This window comes from Myotis davidii, unplaced genomic scaffold, assembly GCF_000327345.1.
Source record: "Myotis davidii unplaced genomic scaffold, ASM32734v1 scaffold143, whole genome shotgun sequence".
Lineage (NCBI taxonomy): Eukaryota > Metazoa > Chordata > Mammalia > Chiroptera > Vespertilionidae > Myotis > Myotis davidii.
The window spans coordinates 1,675,575-1,691,635 of NW_006294876.1; the positions used below are offsets into that span (position 1 = coordinate 1,675,575).

The 16,061-nt window shown below is 45.8% G+C and overlaps 1 protein-coding gene across 1 annotated transcript in view; it reads left to right on the plus strand.

Annotated features, from left to right (window-relative positions):
• Positions 1-16,061, plus strand: part of MYO10 (myosin X) — a 210,158-nt gene that overhangs the window by 20,275 nt on the left and 173,822 nt on the right.

Below are 16,061 nucleotides of genomic sequence, written 5' to 3' on the forward strand. Positions count from 1 at the left end.
GAAAAGGAGACATATGTAAAACTTTAGACAATAAATAAAGAGTGAAGAAATGCTTCTTAACTTTGGAGCAGAGAAAAGGAATGGGATGGCTTGTATTTTCCTTTGGGTTAGTTTTAGCTTGCTTCCAAAAAATAGTTACTATATTGTGAAACTGTTTTGAGAGGGTGATATCAAGGTTAAATTTCTGTGCTTTCAGAATGGATCCCCATATTATTCAGTCTTTGTGGCCCATTCCTTACATTTTTACTTGGGATAGAAGCTGGATTATTTTGTCTTTGAAAGGGGAAAAAGGTTAAAAGTTTACTCTGCTCTTTTTGCAGAGCTGTGAGGTTTGGCGAGTTGAATGCCATACTAAAATTCTGTCCCACCCCCTTTCTCACTTAGCATTCCCTCACAGTGGCTGAGGACTCCCCCGTAGAGTGTAGTTTAGAGGGGAAGGTTGTGGAGGCACACTGCCCGGGTTTGAACGCTGTCCTCCTGCTGCCCAGTGTGTGACTTTGGGCAAGCGAGTCACCGTTCAGTGCCTCATGCTCCTGTTTGTAAAATGGGTTTGATCATAACTGTCCTGTGTTAGTCAGCTTGAGTCACCACAACCAGATTCTACAGACTGGTGGCTTAAACAACAGATGCTTCCTTTCCACAGTTCTGGAGGCTGAAAGTCCAAGATTAGGGTGGTGGCTGATTCAGTTTCTGGCGAGGGCTCTTTTCCTACAGAGAGCTGCCTTGTGGTTGTGACCTCAGCATGGAAGGGAGAGAGAGTGTGCTGTGTCAGTGTGGTCTCTGGCGTCTCTTCTCATAAGGGCCCTAATACTATTGGGTCAGGGCTCCACATCTTTATGACCTAATTTAACCTCCAAATAAAACCCTGAACCCATTAAAGAGTCATTCTCCATTCACCCCATCCCCAGCAACTGCCAGAATAGGTAAGTCTCTATAGATTTACCCATTCTGAATATCTATACCTATAAAAGCCTAAGCGACGACTGTTATGACTGGTTGACGGAACGACCGGTCACTATGATGTGCACTGACCACCAGGGGGCAGACGCTCAATGCAGGAGTTGCCTCCTGGTGGTCAGTGCACTCCCACAGCCAACCTCCTGCGGCCGGCCAACCTCCCAAGGTCCCTCCCCCCGGCCGGCTGACCCCTATCGGGACTGGGTGAGACGGCCCCAATCCTCCAGATTGCTGGCCAGGCCGAGGGACCCCATCCATGCACGGATTCGTGCACTGGGCCTCTAGTTTCATATAATTGGAATCATGTAATATATGACCTTTTTGTCTGGCTTTTCACTTAGCGTGTTTTCAAGTTTCATTCACTTGGTAGCTTGTAGTATTTCATTTTTTTTAAAGTTTTAATTGATTTTCTTTAGAGAGAGAGGAAGGGAGGGGGAGAGAGAGAGAGAAACATCCATGAGAAACATCATTGATCAGCTGCCTCCTACAGGCCCCCTACTGGGGACCGAGCTCAAAACCTGGGCATGTGTCCTGACCTGGAATAGAATCAATGACCTCTTGGTTTATGGGTTGACGCTTAACCACTGAACACACTGGCCCAGCTCATTTCTGTTTATGGCTGAATAATATTCCAGTGTTGGCTCCTTTTTAAATATAAATGTGTATAAAACACATTGTATAATACATCTATATGTTTTTAATATATCTCACATATGTAATATACATATTGATTTATCTCTGGCAAGAGGCCCACATTTAGAGAGACTGGAATGGGTGTGCTTTTATTTGTGTTCTTGGTATATAGTATCATGGTAGCTTTCACACAGGCCTTATACCTCTATTTTCCATTGATTTAATAAATGTTATTGGTTTAAATGGTATTTAAAATGATTTATCCACATCCCACACCCCCCCCCACCTAAATTTAGGGACGGATAACATTGTCCTGTGTCTTCTGTTTTTTCTTTTCCCAGTAAATCACTGTAAGTGAAAATGCTGTCACCAGTGATCTGCCATCAGCAGATCGAGTGATCAGTGACAGCTTCTTTGGTCCTCTCTCTAGCATTTGATACTTTCTGCTTGGGTTCCCCGAGCCTGTGTGGTGCTTCCTGTTAGCATATCACTCTTCTTCTGTTTCCTCTGTTGGCTCATTCTCCATCTCTCATTTGAGAGACAGTGTAATAATTATGTGCCCTGGAATAACTTCTGTTTTGAATCCTGGCTCTACCATTTAATAAAGTTACAAAGAGGCAAGCAAAGAAGAGAAAAGGAGGAAGTAGATTTTTCAAGGGGTTTTTAGAAATCATGATGATCTGGTTCCTTGAATATACATAGTTTCCTCCTTTCCACATCAGCCTAGGGATTCAGAGAAGGGGTAGATCAGACATTGATGGCACCTCTTGGATATAATGGATGGGATTGTTTAGAAGGTCAGTTTTCTACCTAGTGATGGCAGAAACTTTCAAGATGGGGGTGGAGGAGAAGGTTTGGAGAGATGATTGGGTGGTTTTAGCCATGCTGGCTTCTGGCATTTGGTCCTTGGTAGTTAATGATTTATAATGCCTTAAGATCGCACTCCTCTCCTGGCCTCCACTGCTCTCAGTCGTTACCTTGAGTTCACTCCCCTTAAGAGTTTGGATAAATTCAGTTCAGAGCTGTAACTGTCCTAGAAAATTAATTCACTAAAGGCTGATCTCTCCATTCAGAAGTGTGTAGTTTGAATGTACAGTGATGAGAAACTGCTATTTTATTTTCATTAAAAACCTTGATTGAAAACTGAAAAAACTGAATAAATGAAACTGCTTCTGGGTGGGGCCCAGTGGCCCTGAAACACCCCCTGGTCTAAAGAAACAGTGGCTGTCAGTGGGGTCATTTTGCCACCCCCCGGAGGTTACTTGGCAATATTTGCAGATAGCTTTGTTTGTCGAGTTAGGGGCAGGGTTATCAGGTGAACAGAAGCCAGGGAGGCTGCTACCCTTCCTGCAGGTCACAGTACAGCCGCCCACAATGAAGAATCAATTGACCCCAAATGTCATCGGCACTGGTGTTGGGAAACCTGCTTTAGGCCCTTCCTTCAGTCCTAGGCAAACCTGCGAACCTCATTCCAGTCTATAGAGATGTGGCTGAGGGGTCGTGGGGGATGACCAGTGTGGACCCTACCCCTAGTGACCATGGGGGATGCCTTGATAGAGGCCTGGGAGCAGCTGTTCCTTCAGGGGCTGGGTGCCTTCAGGGGGTGGGTGCCTTCAGGGGCTGGGTGCCTTCAGGGGGTGGGTGCCTTCAGGGGGTGGGTGCCTTCAGGACCTGTAAACGGATACGGGCTGCGTGTGAGAGACTGTTACCATTTTTGTGAAAATGTCAAGTATAAGAATCTATGTTGCCCCTGACAGGGACTGCAGTTGAGGATGTGTCCATTCTAATCGGTGGGGGCTTTTCTTCCCTCTTTTTGTTGGTTTCTGATTTGCCGTGGAAGATAGGGAACAGGAAATCGGACTCAACAATTGCTGGATTGTTCTTCCTCCTCAGATGTCACTTTGTTAGGAAGCGTCTCTTAAGTCCCCACAGCACTCATCCTGGACCCATACATTGTCCCGTGCGGGTTAATGCACAGGATGGTGATGTGTGAAGGCTCCGTCGGCCACTTAGTATCTTGGAGATCAGGGGTTACATTTCCTAGTTCTTCCCCCAGCCGGGGAGTTTATTCTTTAAAGCAAACAAAAGATCAGTTGGTGTCCTTGGGTTCCGGAGAACCATAAACTGTCTTTGAAAGTGGGTACAGTGGGTTACGTCTAAGGTAATGCTGCCTTTGGCGTTGGCAGCCCCTAGAGCGGAACTTTCTCCCTTTGGGGCACTTGTCAGTCAGTGGATCTGCAAGGGGCGCCTTGCCCTGGCAGGCTGAGGGCTGCTCCTGCCACCAGGGGAAGGCTGCGTGTCAGGGAGGTGGCTCTGGCAGGGGACTCTAGCTGCAAGGGCAGGCACAGTTTGAAGAGGAGGGTTTCAAGGTCATTGAGGGCGATGACTACGCTCAGCAGACAACAACATAAGCTTTGCAGAATGAGACCAGACAAATGGCTGAGGTTGAGTATACTGATTTCATCCTTGGAAGTGTTTCCTGAGAGTTGGGAAGCCAAGTATGTGTTGGTTTGTTTAGAGACGGTCAGACCCATCTCTAGAAAAGGGCTTAGACCGCTGTCTACAGCAAGCATGATTCTTTGCCTCATGTTATTTGGGTCAACTATGCAAGACTCGCTTTATTATAGAGGCTTTGGCACTCCTCCGGAGTTTGTGTTTTAAGCGATTTAACCTGATAGCCAACCCAGCGTCCTCTCTTTTACAAATACTTAGCTCAAGAAACACATATCCTTACTCTCATTTAAACACACAATTGCCCTTTGTCTTTTTATGTGCACTTCCGGTGTCATTTATCTCTGCATTTTGTTATGGCTGTTTTCTGTATTTACTGGTTTTGTCTGAGAGCGTACTGTCTTACTCATTTTCAGGCTGCGTAGCAGTTCTCTCTGGGCCAGGCATCAACATCCTTTTACTCGTGCATTTCCTTAATTTAATCCCTTCACTGCTCTGCTGATCAGAACTTATTCTCAATTTATAAGATAGGAAACTGTGTCTCAGGAAAGCCACGTGATGGGAGAGGCAGAATTATGAGGAATTCAGAGGATGGACTTCCCTGGATATAAATAATTTGATAGTATATAAATTTCACATTAATAAAGCTGTTCTTTTAATAAAAAAACAAAGGAAAAAAAAACACAGTGCCACTACCTGTTAGCTCTGGGATTCGGGCAGGTTCTTTAACTGCTCTGTGCCTCATTTCTCACATCTGTTTAAGGGGGCAATATTAGTTGTTCCTGTTCATTGCTGGTGTTAGAATTAAACAAGTTAGCTCATGTGAAGTGTTTAGAACAGAGGCTGGCAGACATGTCTACTGTGACTGTTATTCTCCAAGGGTATGTCTGGGCTGCTGAGTTCTGAAGCCCATGCCCTCATCTTTGAATTCTGTGTCTTTCTTGGCCCAGAGACGGGTAAGAGGGGCTAAGTCAATATTTGCAGAATGAATGAATGCATTTGGAATTTTGGGTGGTGGTGCTTCTCTAGGTAAAAGGAGTTTGCTAGACGTTGAGACCTACCTTGGGATTCCTGGAAGAAATAGAACACCAGGTCAGAGCTCTGGAAAGTCCTCTTGTATACCTCAGCCTGGGTTGAAAAAACAAACACTTCTCAAATCAGTCATTTTAAAGGAACGCCCACCCATGTGGAAACTATGGCCTCATGTTGGTCTGGCTCTAGAGGCTGCCAGGGAGCCAGGCACTTGGGCTGGGGTGGTGGTGGAATTCCTGTGCCCTCTCTGCCATCTAGAAAACCTGTCTGGCCAGCACTGGAGGTAGCACGGTGGGTCTGGGCAGTGAGCGGATCGGTGCCTGGGTGCCAGGGTCAGCAGGCACTGACTTCTCATTGTAAGGACTCTAGCAGAGGGCGGGTGCTGGTAGGTAATCCAGGATCTGATGTGTTTTAGGGGGTAGCTATCACTTGCATTATTGGATTCCACAAGTGTGAACCCCAGAAACTGTAATGCCAGTCTTCTCACCTGTTTCAATGCTGTAGAGAGAAGCTTAAGGAAGTGAGTTGGATACAAAAGGTCAAGGTCATTATTAATAGGAGAGGGCCGGTAAAAGACAGATGCACTCTCCTGGCAAAGTGTCCAGATGGGTGGAGTCCATGCTGAAGTCCACCGCGTTCTTGGGTCTTTGTTATGTGTCCGTCCTTCTGTCTTTCCTTACAAAGGTGGTCCTGCCCCCTTCCCTTGCCCCATCTAGCAGGGAGGGCTGGCATTGCAGGAGATATTTTGTACTGATTTCTCCGTCCGGGTACAAAGGTGCAGGAGCAGAGGTGATTGTGTTGGGGAAGCAGGCCAGGGCCTCCCAGGGGAGGTGATATTGATGCCCAGGCTAAAAGGGTGCAGTGGTATCGCTGGCAGAGTAGTGGGGAGAGGCTCCGCATGGCTGAGACCTGAGAAAAAGTCCAGATGAGGCTGGAGGTGGGGAGGCAGGGTGCCCACGGTCCACAGGCCACAGGAGGAATTTTGTCCATGTGTAAGGACTTTAAATAAGAAGGGATGTGGGTCTGCAAGGATCACACTGGCTTCCTGGTGTCGCATAAATTAAAGAGGGACAGGGTTGGGTGTGGGACCAGGGTGGGGGCATCAGACATGGGAAGGTGTTGAGAACAGGTGGTCTAACTGTGCCTTTGTCCCTGGATGGCGCGGCCCAAGTTTTGAAAAGCCAGTTTGCCTCTCTGAGCTCTTCACCTCCCTGCTGAGTATTGGGGGGATTTACAAGTGTTTCTGCAGTCAGTCTTTCTTCTGATCCCTACTCCAGGCTGCAGGGTAGTTATCACTGCTGCTCAAATACCTCCACCTTCTAACCTAGAGCTCACGGAGACCCCAGTTCAAAGCACATTCGCCTTAGACTCTTTCCTCTTCCTCTGTTATCACATTAAAAATATCTGGTCATGGTTGGGAGGAGGAGAGGGCAGTTTTGGGGTGAAAGCACATGCTTTCTGCTGCTTGATGTATATATAATTAATTGTCTAGTTTTATTTGTCTTAACTCTAAATCACCAATAACTCAGTTAATGAGCTGACATATGCAATTAAGAGTTCAAGGATTTCTGAAACACTGCTTTTGAAATTGCTGCTAGTTTTATATTACAATAAACAGATCTGTTTTTCTTCCTCCCTTGGGTAAAAAATGTCATGGGTATTTATGTGCCAAATTCCCCAATGCTGTTTAATCATCTTATATAGTGGGCATGTAGAATTTACATTCCTAGAGCAATTCTAATTTATCACATGCTTTTATATTTCAGAGCTAGAGAAAGAGAATGTTCTTTATTTCCTCAGGTGAATTTGAGTAGGTTAGGGTGGGGCAGGTGAGGTGATGAATAATTTATACATCGCTTTGCTGGTTGTCCCTGGGGAAATTTGTTCCTTAAAATGAGAAAAAGCAAAGTAAAAGGAGGACCCCCCCCCCCATCTTAGTTCACATAGAATGATGTCTCTAGATTCTAGTCGTCTAGAGCTTCGTGGTCCAATTCAGTGGGCAGTTGAAATACGGCTGTTCTGAAGTGAGATGTGCAGGGTCTAAATTACCCCCAGACATTGAGAATTACCATGAAAAACATGCGAAATTCTCATTCATACGTTTTTATATTGAGCACATGAGGAAGTGATAATATTTCGCACCTCTAGGGTTAAATAACACATAGTATTCAAATGAAGCTTACCTGTTTCTTTTTACTCTTTGATAAAATGTGGTGGCTAGAAAGTTTAAAATGTGACACGTGGCTTGCCTGAATTCTGCTGTGAGCATTGGTCTCAAAATGCACTGAGCCAGGAGGCAAGAAGGGCTCAGAGGGAGCTGGGGACCGAGCAGGGAGCTCCTGCGGGTTTTATCTCTGGACTCTGAGCTGCTGGCGATAAGTCCGCTGCTGGTCTCCCAAGGAGAACGCACTGCTTCCTCCATTGCTCTGCTGTGCGGGCCTCCCCTGCCTGCCAGCAGAGTTCCTTAGGAGAAGGCTGCTTATCCGCCAGTCCTGATTGATGACAGCAGGAGGGCACACATACTTGTAGGTCAGCTCCCTCTTAGAACAAAAAGAGTTCAAGTAGTTCTTGAGATTAGGAGGGTCTGGACCCTTTAATACAGTTCCTCATGTTGTGGTGACCCCCAATTTCATTGTTACAAATTGAACATAATTAAAGCATAGTGATTAATCACAAAAACAATATGTAATTATATATGTGTTTTCCGATGGTCTTAGGCGACCCCGGTGAAAGGGTCATTCGACCCCCAAAGGGGTTGAGACCCACAGGTTGAGAACCGCTGTTCTAGGTGATGCTGGATCTCCTGGCCCAAGCAGGATGTCCCCAGGGAGAGCCGGCACTGTAGCCTGTAATGGAGGCAGTGGAGATGAAGGGTTGTTTCTCAGGACTTCCCGTGTCTGTTGACAAACCTCAGTAGCGTTTGTTGGGAGAACAAAGGAGTTTGGATTGTAAGGACATGGGGCCTTCCAGTTTGCCTGGTGTTAGCAGGAGAGAGCAGCGACGGACTTGCTGTGGAAGCCTGTAAAGATCTCTTGCCATTTGAAAAGCCGAGATGTGGGCTTACACACAGACAGATGTGCTAGTACACGGGTTTGTTTATCTGCGGATGCTGAATTCACACACCGGAGGGCCTTTGCACATGTCTTAGAATGGGATATTGTGGTATTCCATTGCCATTTCTTCAGGGGTATTGCAGAGTCCCTAAAGAATGCTAATTAAGGACATTTTCTTTAAAAGGGTACATTTTTAGGCTTTGATATCGGTGCAGTTTTGTGGGAACTTCTAAAATAATTTTCAAATGGCATGTTTCAAAATGACTTATTTCAAAACAAATATGTGGATTGCAGAGAGCATTGATCTTTGGAGTGAGTAAGTGTAGAGGTGTACTAGTGTGTCAGCACTGTTTGGTACATTACCAGGAGCAAGGCATTCTGTTTGGTGACAGATATATATGTTGCTAATTAACTAACTTAACTTTTCTCCCACCTCCTCTTCCTTCCTGGTTTTGCTGGGACCTAATGCTTTCCCCTCCAGGGCAGCTGCTTAGATTCATGGTTTCAAACCCAGTGCTCTTTGTTTAAGCTGGTGTTTGGAGCCCTTGTTTCCTGGGAGTCTACCAGGGTTGAGAGTCCTGAGTTGGTGAATGTGCAGATGGGGGCAGGGGAAGGAGCCCTCAGCCTTCACCCACACCGGGCCCAGAATTTCAGTGGAGCCACGGACGACCCAGGGCCTGCCCTCCCAGGAGTGCACATCTGGGCTGGGTCCCTGGACTCTGTCAAGGTTAAAAGGCTTCGGTGCTTTTGATTCTGCTGTGAAGTCAAGGATGAGGGTCTCCCTTCTGGGTGTTTCTACCCCTGGATAGTTTCCTGGACATGTGCTTGGCCTGGCATCTGAGTTATGACTTCCTCTGCCTGTAGTTACTTTCCTTCCGTGAGCCTGAGCAGCGGCAAAGGGCCCTACAGTGGGGCCTTGACTCATGAGTGTCCCGACTTGCAGCGGCAAAGGGCCCTACAGCGGGGCCTTGATTATGAGTGTCCCGACTAACGGTTTTTTGAGATACCAGCTGTCTCTCGGCTGATTTTTTGCATTGAGTTGATAGAGTAATTTGAGTTAACAAACTCCTTAACGAGCTCGATCTCGGAACGAATTAAACTCCTCAGTCAAGGCCCCACTGTATTTTGCAGAGAGAAGCAATAGGGCCAGTTGGATGGCTAAGGAGCAGAATCCTGCCTCCTCGGTGGAGCTCTCTCTCGCTCGGCCCTGCCTGGCCTGCTCATCCTGCACCCAGGCCCACCCTGTTCTAGAGGAGGAGCCCCTCTGTTAGGGGTTCACCAAAGAGTTTTTAATTGTAGGCATACCCTTGCTTCCAGCCAGGAGTCAGCTTTGTCTGAGTAGGCAGAGTGAGTGTGTGTGTGTGTGTGTGTGTAATTGTGGCTCGAGTGATGCGGGCAGGATGCAGTAGGAGCAGAGGACCGTACTCCACTCCTGGGGACTTTCCTTTGGTCTCGCTGGGGAGCAGCTCCTTTGCAGGGCCGAGCCTGTTCTCACCACTAGCCCTTAGGTCCATGGTTTTCAACCTTGGCTGCACATTAGAACTTGAGTGATGTGGGCAGGATGCAGTAGGAGCAGAGGACCGTACTCCACTCCTGGGGACTTTCCTTTGGTCTCGCTGGGGAGCAGCTCCTTTGCAGGGCCGAGCCTGTTCTCACCACTAGCCCTTAGGTCCATGGTTTTCAACCTTGGCTGCACATTAGAACCACCTGGGAATCTTTTTAAAATCCTGATTTCTGGGCCTCATCCTCTGGAAATTCTGTTTCTTTGTTACTAATGTTGTGGCCCCGCCCCATAACAAAGAAACAGAATTTCCGGAGGATGAGGCCCAGAAATCAGGATTTTAAAAAGATTCCCAGGTGATTCCAATGTGCAGCCACGGTTGAGAACCACTGCCTTAGGTAGTGAGAGACCTTGTGGGAATGAGAAAGGGGAGCAAAGGGGTCCTGCATGTGGACCAGGGCCACTTGGTCTAGATGGGGCTTGGCATCCAGGGGCAGGGAGAAGCCAACCAGGAGCCAGGAGGAAGTGGGAGGAACTTTCCTGTAGCCTCAGATCTCAGAGCTTGGTGTTACCTGCCCCTGAGGCGCCTCCCCCCGCCCCCATTTAGTCGGCAGGCCACAGATTCAGCCCACGGGTTCAGTTTGTTCTCCTGGTCCACCCCAGTGGGGTCTTAACTACAGCCTCCAGGCCCTGCTTCTGCCCACCATTTATTCTGCTCCAGGAGATCTTGAGAATTTCCAAGTTTTGTGTGACCGAGGGTCTTTTGAACTGAGATGGAATTCAAAGTTGATACTTCAAAAAGGGCGTGGCTGCTGTGTTTTGCTTCTTGTGTTTGCAAAAACATAGAAAAAAAATCGATTGCATTGCCAGACAGTGGAATCTGACCCACAGTCTGTTGGGCAGGGGGGGCAGTTAGCCCTCAGTGGTTTCTAGTGCTTGGTGGGTTTGGGTCCGAGACTTGTTTTTTTCTTGGACTTGTTTCTTTCTTGGACTGGACAAAGGTGAATGCCTTCGTTGTTCAGTTGCGTGCAGCAGTTAATAGTTTACAGATGGTGATTAAGTCAAGCAGGTGAGCCACGTTAGAGTACCTTAGCCTACCTAAGCGGTGCCTGGCTAATTTGCATCATTGGGCCTTTCATCTTGAGGCTTCCACCTGCCCGTGGGGTTTGTCCTGTTCATTCATCTCTCAGAACCCAGATCTTGTGAGGCCTGCTTCCTTCCTTCATCAGCACCCCCAGGTACGGGCACTCTACGTGTATGTACCCCCTACTAGCCCTGTGGCATCAAGTGGAAATGACCTAGCGGCATCCCTGTTAGATGGCACGCTCTGCTGGGTGTTCATCTCTGGGCTGTGTCTCTGGCACAGCGGGTTCCTGGCTCAGTTGGTCAGTGGCCACTTCTGCTCTCCTTGGGGAATGTGTGCTTTTCCACTCATCCTCATCTCAGAGTTACCTGGGAGATAGGTGGTGTTTATTTCTCCTCTAAGATGAGGACACTGAGGCCCCAGGTGGTTAATTGGGCCCAGCCCACATTCAGATGCAGGAAAGCCAGGAATCCCATTCAGGCGTTTTGACGTCTGCGTTGAGTCATCATTGGAAACCACCACACTGTAGTCTAACCTTGAGGAACATCCCCAGATGAGCACCAACTGAGGGGCATTCTACACATTACCTGACCTGTGCTCCTCAAAACAGTGAAGGCCTTTATCAAGGAGAGGCAGATAGGGGTCTGCTTGTTTTTCTGTGTAGTTGTCTGTCTCTTCCATTTCTCTTTTTTTCATTTGAGATGTATTCACACATCAAAAAATTCACCCTTTTAAAAAGGTATACAATTGAGTGGTTTTCGGTATAGTCATTAAATACTAGTATTTGTATATATTGGTATACTAATACTGGTGTATACTAATAGTTATGCAACCATCACCACTATCTAATTTCCAGAATATTTCATCATCCTATAAAGGAACACCATCCCTATTCCTGGTCACTCCTACACCCAGCCCTAGGAGATCAGCAACTGCTGTCTGATATTTCATTTCAGTGGAATCATATACTATGTGGTCCTTTGTGCCTGACTTCTTCCACTTAGCATAATGTTTTCAAGGCTCATTGGTGGTGTCACCTCGATGAGTTCTCCATCCTTTTTATTACCAAATAATATTCCACTATAGACTCTGCCACATTTTAAAAATCTGTAGTGAATAATGCTGCTGCAAGCATTTGTGTACTGGTTTTGATGTGTGGACATATAGTTTCATTTCTCTTGGGATATGCCTAGGAGTGGAATGCCTGGGTCATATGGTAGCTCTGTGTTTAAGATTTTGAGGGACTGCCAGACTGCACCATTTTTACATTCTCACCAGCAGATATGAGGTCTGTTTCTCCACATTCTCATCGGCACACCTCTGTTCTTTTTGATTGGGTGGGATTATCTTTTAAACACCTTTAAGTCGAGGAAGTACGATTTTATGAAAAACATTAACTATTTTTGAAATTTAATAAAACTCTGCAAAGGCATTAATTAGTATGGACACGACAGCAAGGAGAAATAGCTGTGTTGAGTTTATTTACTTCCCACTGTGTACTTGGGTCGTTTGTTTTTATGAAGTATTGGTGAACTCCTGTTCTGAGTAAGTTTGTGTATTTTTTTTGCTAAAAACAGATGGCAGCCAGAACACAGCCAGGATTTCATCAAGATAATTTTATCAGTTTTTGTTTATTTGTGAATTTTTTTTTTATGTATTCACATCAAGAATAGGAAAGGGCAGTAAGCTCTAGGAAAGGGAATATAAAGGCCGTCTGGTACTGCATGCCATGGAGAGTGCAAACATCTTGTGATGGCTTTTTATTGCTCCTTCTGTTCCCCATCTCCTACTGTTTCCACTAAAAGGAAGAATGGAATGCAGCTCTCCACCAGCTATTTTATGTCTCTTGGAGAGGATTTCCCACTAGTTTTTGATAGTCCTTAGACTCAGAACCGTTTTATTTATTTTATTAACTTTGCACATCTTTCCCTCACTTACCTGCTTTTCTTTCTTGCCTTGTTCTACTGCTCCTTATGTTACACAATTTTTCCCTTTGAAAGAGACTAGATCCGCCCTGGCCAGTGTGGCTCAGTTGGATGGAGCATTGTATTGTACACCAAAAGGTTGTGGGTTTGATTCCCAGTCAGGGCACATACCTAGATTGTGGATTTGGTCCTCTATTGAGGCACGTATAGGAAGCAACCTATCAATGTTTCTCTCTCTCTCTCTCTCTCTCAAATCAATAAACATATCCTCGGATGAGGATTTAAAAAATTCTTTTCATAAAAAAACACCTGGATAGGGAAGCTTTTTAGAATAGGCATAGTTTACTTCTAATATATTGTAAGCTCTTTAGAGCAGGGATCATTTTATACTCTTTCGTAATGCTGATACGAAATAGGAAGCCTAAAATATATTTGTGGGAAGCATGGGTTTGTAAAAAGGTGGCCTGGTAGATGATGGATGGATGGACGGACTTATGGGTAAATGACTTAGACATACTTGAATGAATTTTAGGGGTATTGACTGATTCGTTAGGTCCATTTTCTTTTTTTTTTTTTAAACACCTGTTGGCTCTGTGACGAGTGGTTGGCTAATAGATGGAGTGATTAGATTTTTGTTCCTTGGATTGTCATTTCTACAGTGTTGAGATTATTTCAGCAACTTGGAGATGTCTCATTTCTTTCAGTGTTGAATTGTTTCTTGTATTTCTAGTCACTATATTTAACTGAAAAGCTGTTTCAAGGAATTGCAAGGAAGGTAGGGAAAATGAAAATATGAAATCAGGACTGAATCAGTTGGCAAGTTGAACCCCTGTAATCATGGGAATAAACACTTTACAGGGGCAGGCATCTTGCCACTTAGTCTAGTTTGTTTTTGTTTTTGTTTGGGCTGGAAGTGAGGGATGCCAATGAGTCTTTATCAGATATAAAAGTTAGTTTATTATTACTGATACTTTTTTCCATTTTCTTTCCTCCGTTTCCTCCCTTTCCACCATCTACTCTGTACAGTGTTTGTTGTACCCTTGGCATGGAAGCTGCCCTTCTTAGTAGCTGAAAGTGATGACAGAGTTTGACCTTATGGGCAGGACAACGGGAAAGAACGTTGGTGCCATGCGATCCTCTCACTGGGTGCTCTGGAGACCGGACTGTCCAAAGATATGGATGGGTTGTCTGTGAACTTGATAGCAAAGAATGCACACAGGCCTCAGTTCGCAGCCAGAGTGTGTTGTAGGTGTGAATGCATTTTTTACTTAAAAGCAACACCATTCAAGACTTCTCTAGGCCAGTCTTGGGAATAACCCAGCACTTCTGCTATAATCTTTGGGGTGGGGGGGGTTGCAGATTATGCCATTGAGTCCTGAAGTGGAGTGTCAACCACACATTCTCCTCCGGAATCGAATGGTGGCATCATGTCCGGTGGCATCATGTCCGGTGGCGTCCTGGATTGTCGTTCTTGGGTTTGCCTGTATCAGAAACAAACGCCATCGCGGTCTCACAACCAACAGTCAAGTGGCACAGACCTGGGATCCTTGCACCACATTTCTAACTTTTTGGGGCTGTATGCTCAGTTTTGCGTTGAGCCCCCTTTACTACTTTTTCCTCCTCGGCGGTTGGTGCTGGCCTTTGAGGACAGAGCCTGCACTTGCCCGTGTTCCATTCAGAGCCTACGAGCCCTGGGCTGACTTGAAGCTTTCCTCCGTGGACTCTAATACAGCTCAGACTGATTGCCAGGCTCAGGTCTACAACCCTGCACTCACGCATGAGTCATGAGCTCACTCGGCGCCGTGGGCCCTCACGCTGCACGCGGAGCCGCAGAGGCCGGGGACCACCCACGGCTGCGGGGATGCTTGGAGAGCCCGCGCCCGCCCTCTTCACTGTGCTCCCAGGGCTCGGGATTGGCCAGGGGGAAGGATCTTAGGTTCCACCTTCCCCTTTAATTTTCAATCTCCTGTGTCTATTCCCAGCCAGCGGTACTTCTTGTCCCCGCTGCTTGTGTTCACGCTGCATTTTTCATACTTATCTTGTGGTGTGATTATGTTGTGTCTTTATTCTCGCTGTTTCCAAGCTTGCCGACAAGTTTGGTGTTGGGGTTTGCAAGCACTTGGGGTTGAAATAGCTCCGGAGGTGAAAAAGCACAGTGAGCAGTTCCAGTGACCTGCATGAGAACATTAAAAGTCCGTTCTAATTAGCGTTAAAGAGCATTGGAAGAAACAAAAAACAGAAACAGCCCAATGGACAGAGCGGAGGAAGAGAAGAGTCCCTCTGGCACAATCGTCTCTAACCAGCGGCCTCAGAGACTTTCCCCTTATGTTTGTCAGACGTTTTGAATCCCATTGCAGAGGTCGCTCCCTGACCCTGCTGTGTGCACTCAGTTTCATGTCCCTGGAAATTAGATCTGTCCCAGGTATGCTGTGTCTGGGCTGATCCTAAGTTGGGAGGTTGTGGAAATTCCTAGAATTTACAAGGGAGTCTGCTTTCAATTAATGATGTCTTGGACAGTGAATGGTTTTGAAAACTCCCTCAGAACTTTGTATTACTCTACATCCACAATTGTCAGCTGGGACAGCCCCCTCGCCCACAGCATAACTACTTCATCCAAAATGTCAGTAATGCCGAGGTTGAGAAACCAGCTTTAGAACGTTGAATGTTATAAAAGCCGAGTGTCCTTTGAAGTGGGCTTTAGTAATAAGGATTAGGAAAAAACAACATCTGTGAAGTTGAAAAGGTATTCCTACTTCCAACAGAAAAAAAAGACAATAAAACAGGAGATATCTCACTTACACGTGGAAGTGAAATAAAAGAAACCAAACTTAGAGACACAGAGGACAGATTGGTGGTTGCCAAAGTGGGGGTGGGAGAAATGGATGAAGGGGGGTCCAAAGGGACAGACTTCCAGTTATAAAATAAGTGCTGGGGATATAGTGTACAGCATGGTGACCACAGTTAATAATACTGTATTGTATATATGAAAATTGCTAAGAGAGTAGATCTTAAAAGTTCTCATCACAAGAAAGTAAATTTGTAGCCATGTGTCGTGATGGGTGTTAACCAAACATATGGTGGTGATCATTTCCATAATATACACAAATATTGATTCATTATCTTGGATGCCTGAGACTAGTATAATGTTGTATGTTAATTATATCTCCATTAAAAATAAACAGGAGAAAAGTGCTATTTAAATCCTTAGTATAATACATGATTCACATCTGGTTTCTGGAATTTAACACTATTCACAACCAAGATCCCCTTGCCCACTCCCCAGCCTTCAACAGGAGACTTCTAGGCCAAGTTGGGTTGCTTCTTTACTAAGTCACTACAGGCAAAAAAGTAAGAAGTTTCTCTCAGCTGCTCCATTTACTGCAGATTTAAATAGTCTTTAATTTAGCCTTTATAAAATCATTTGC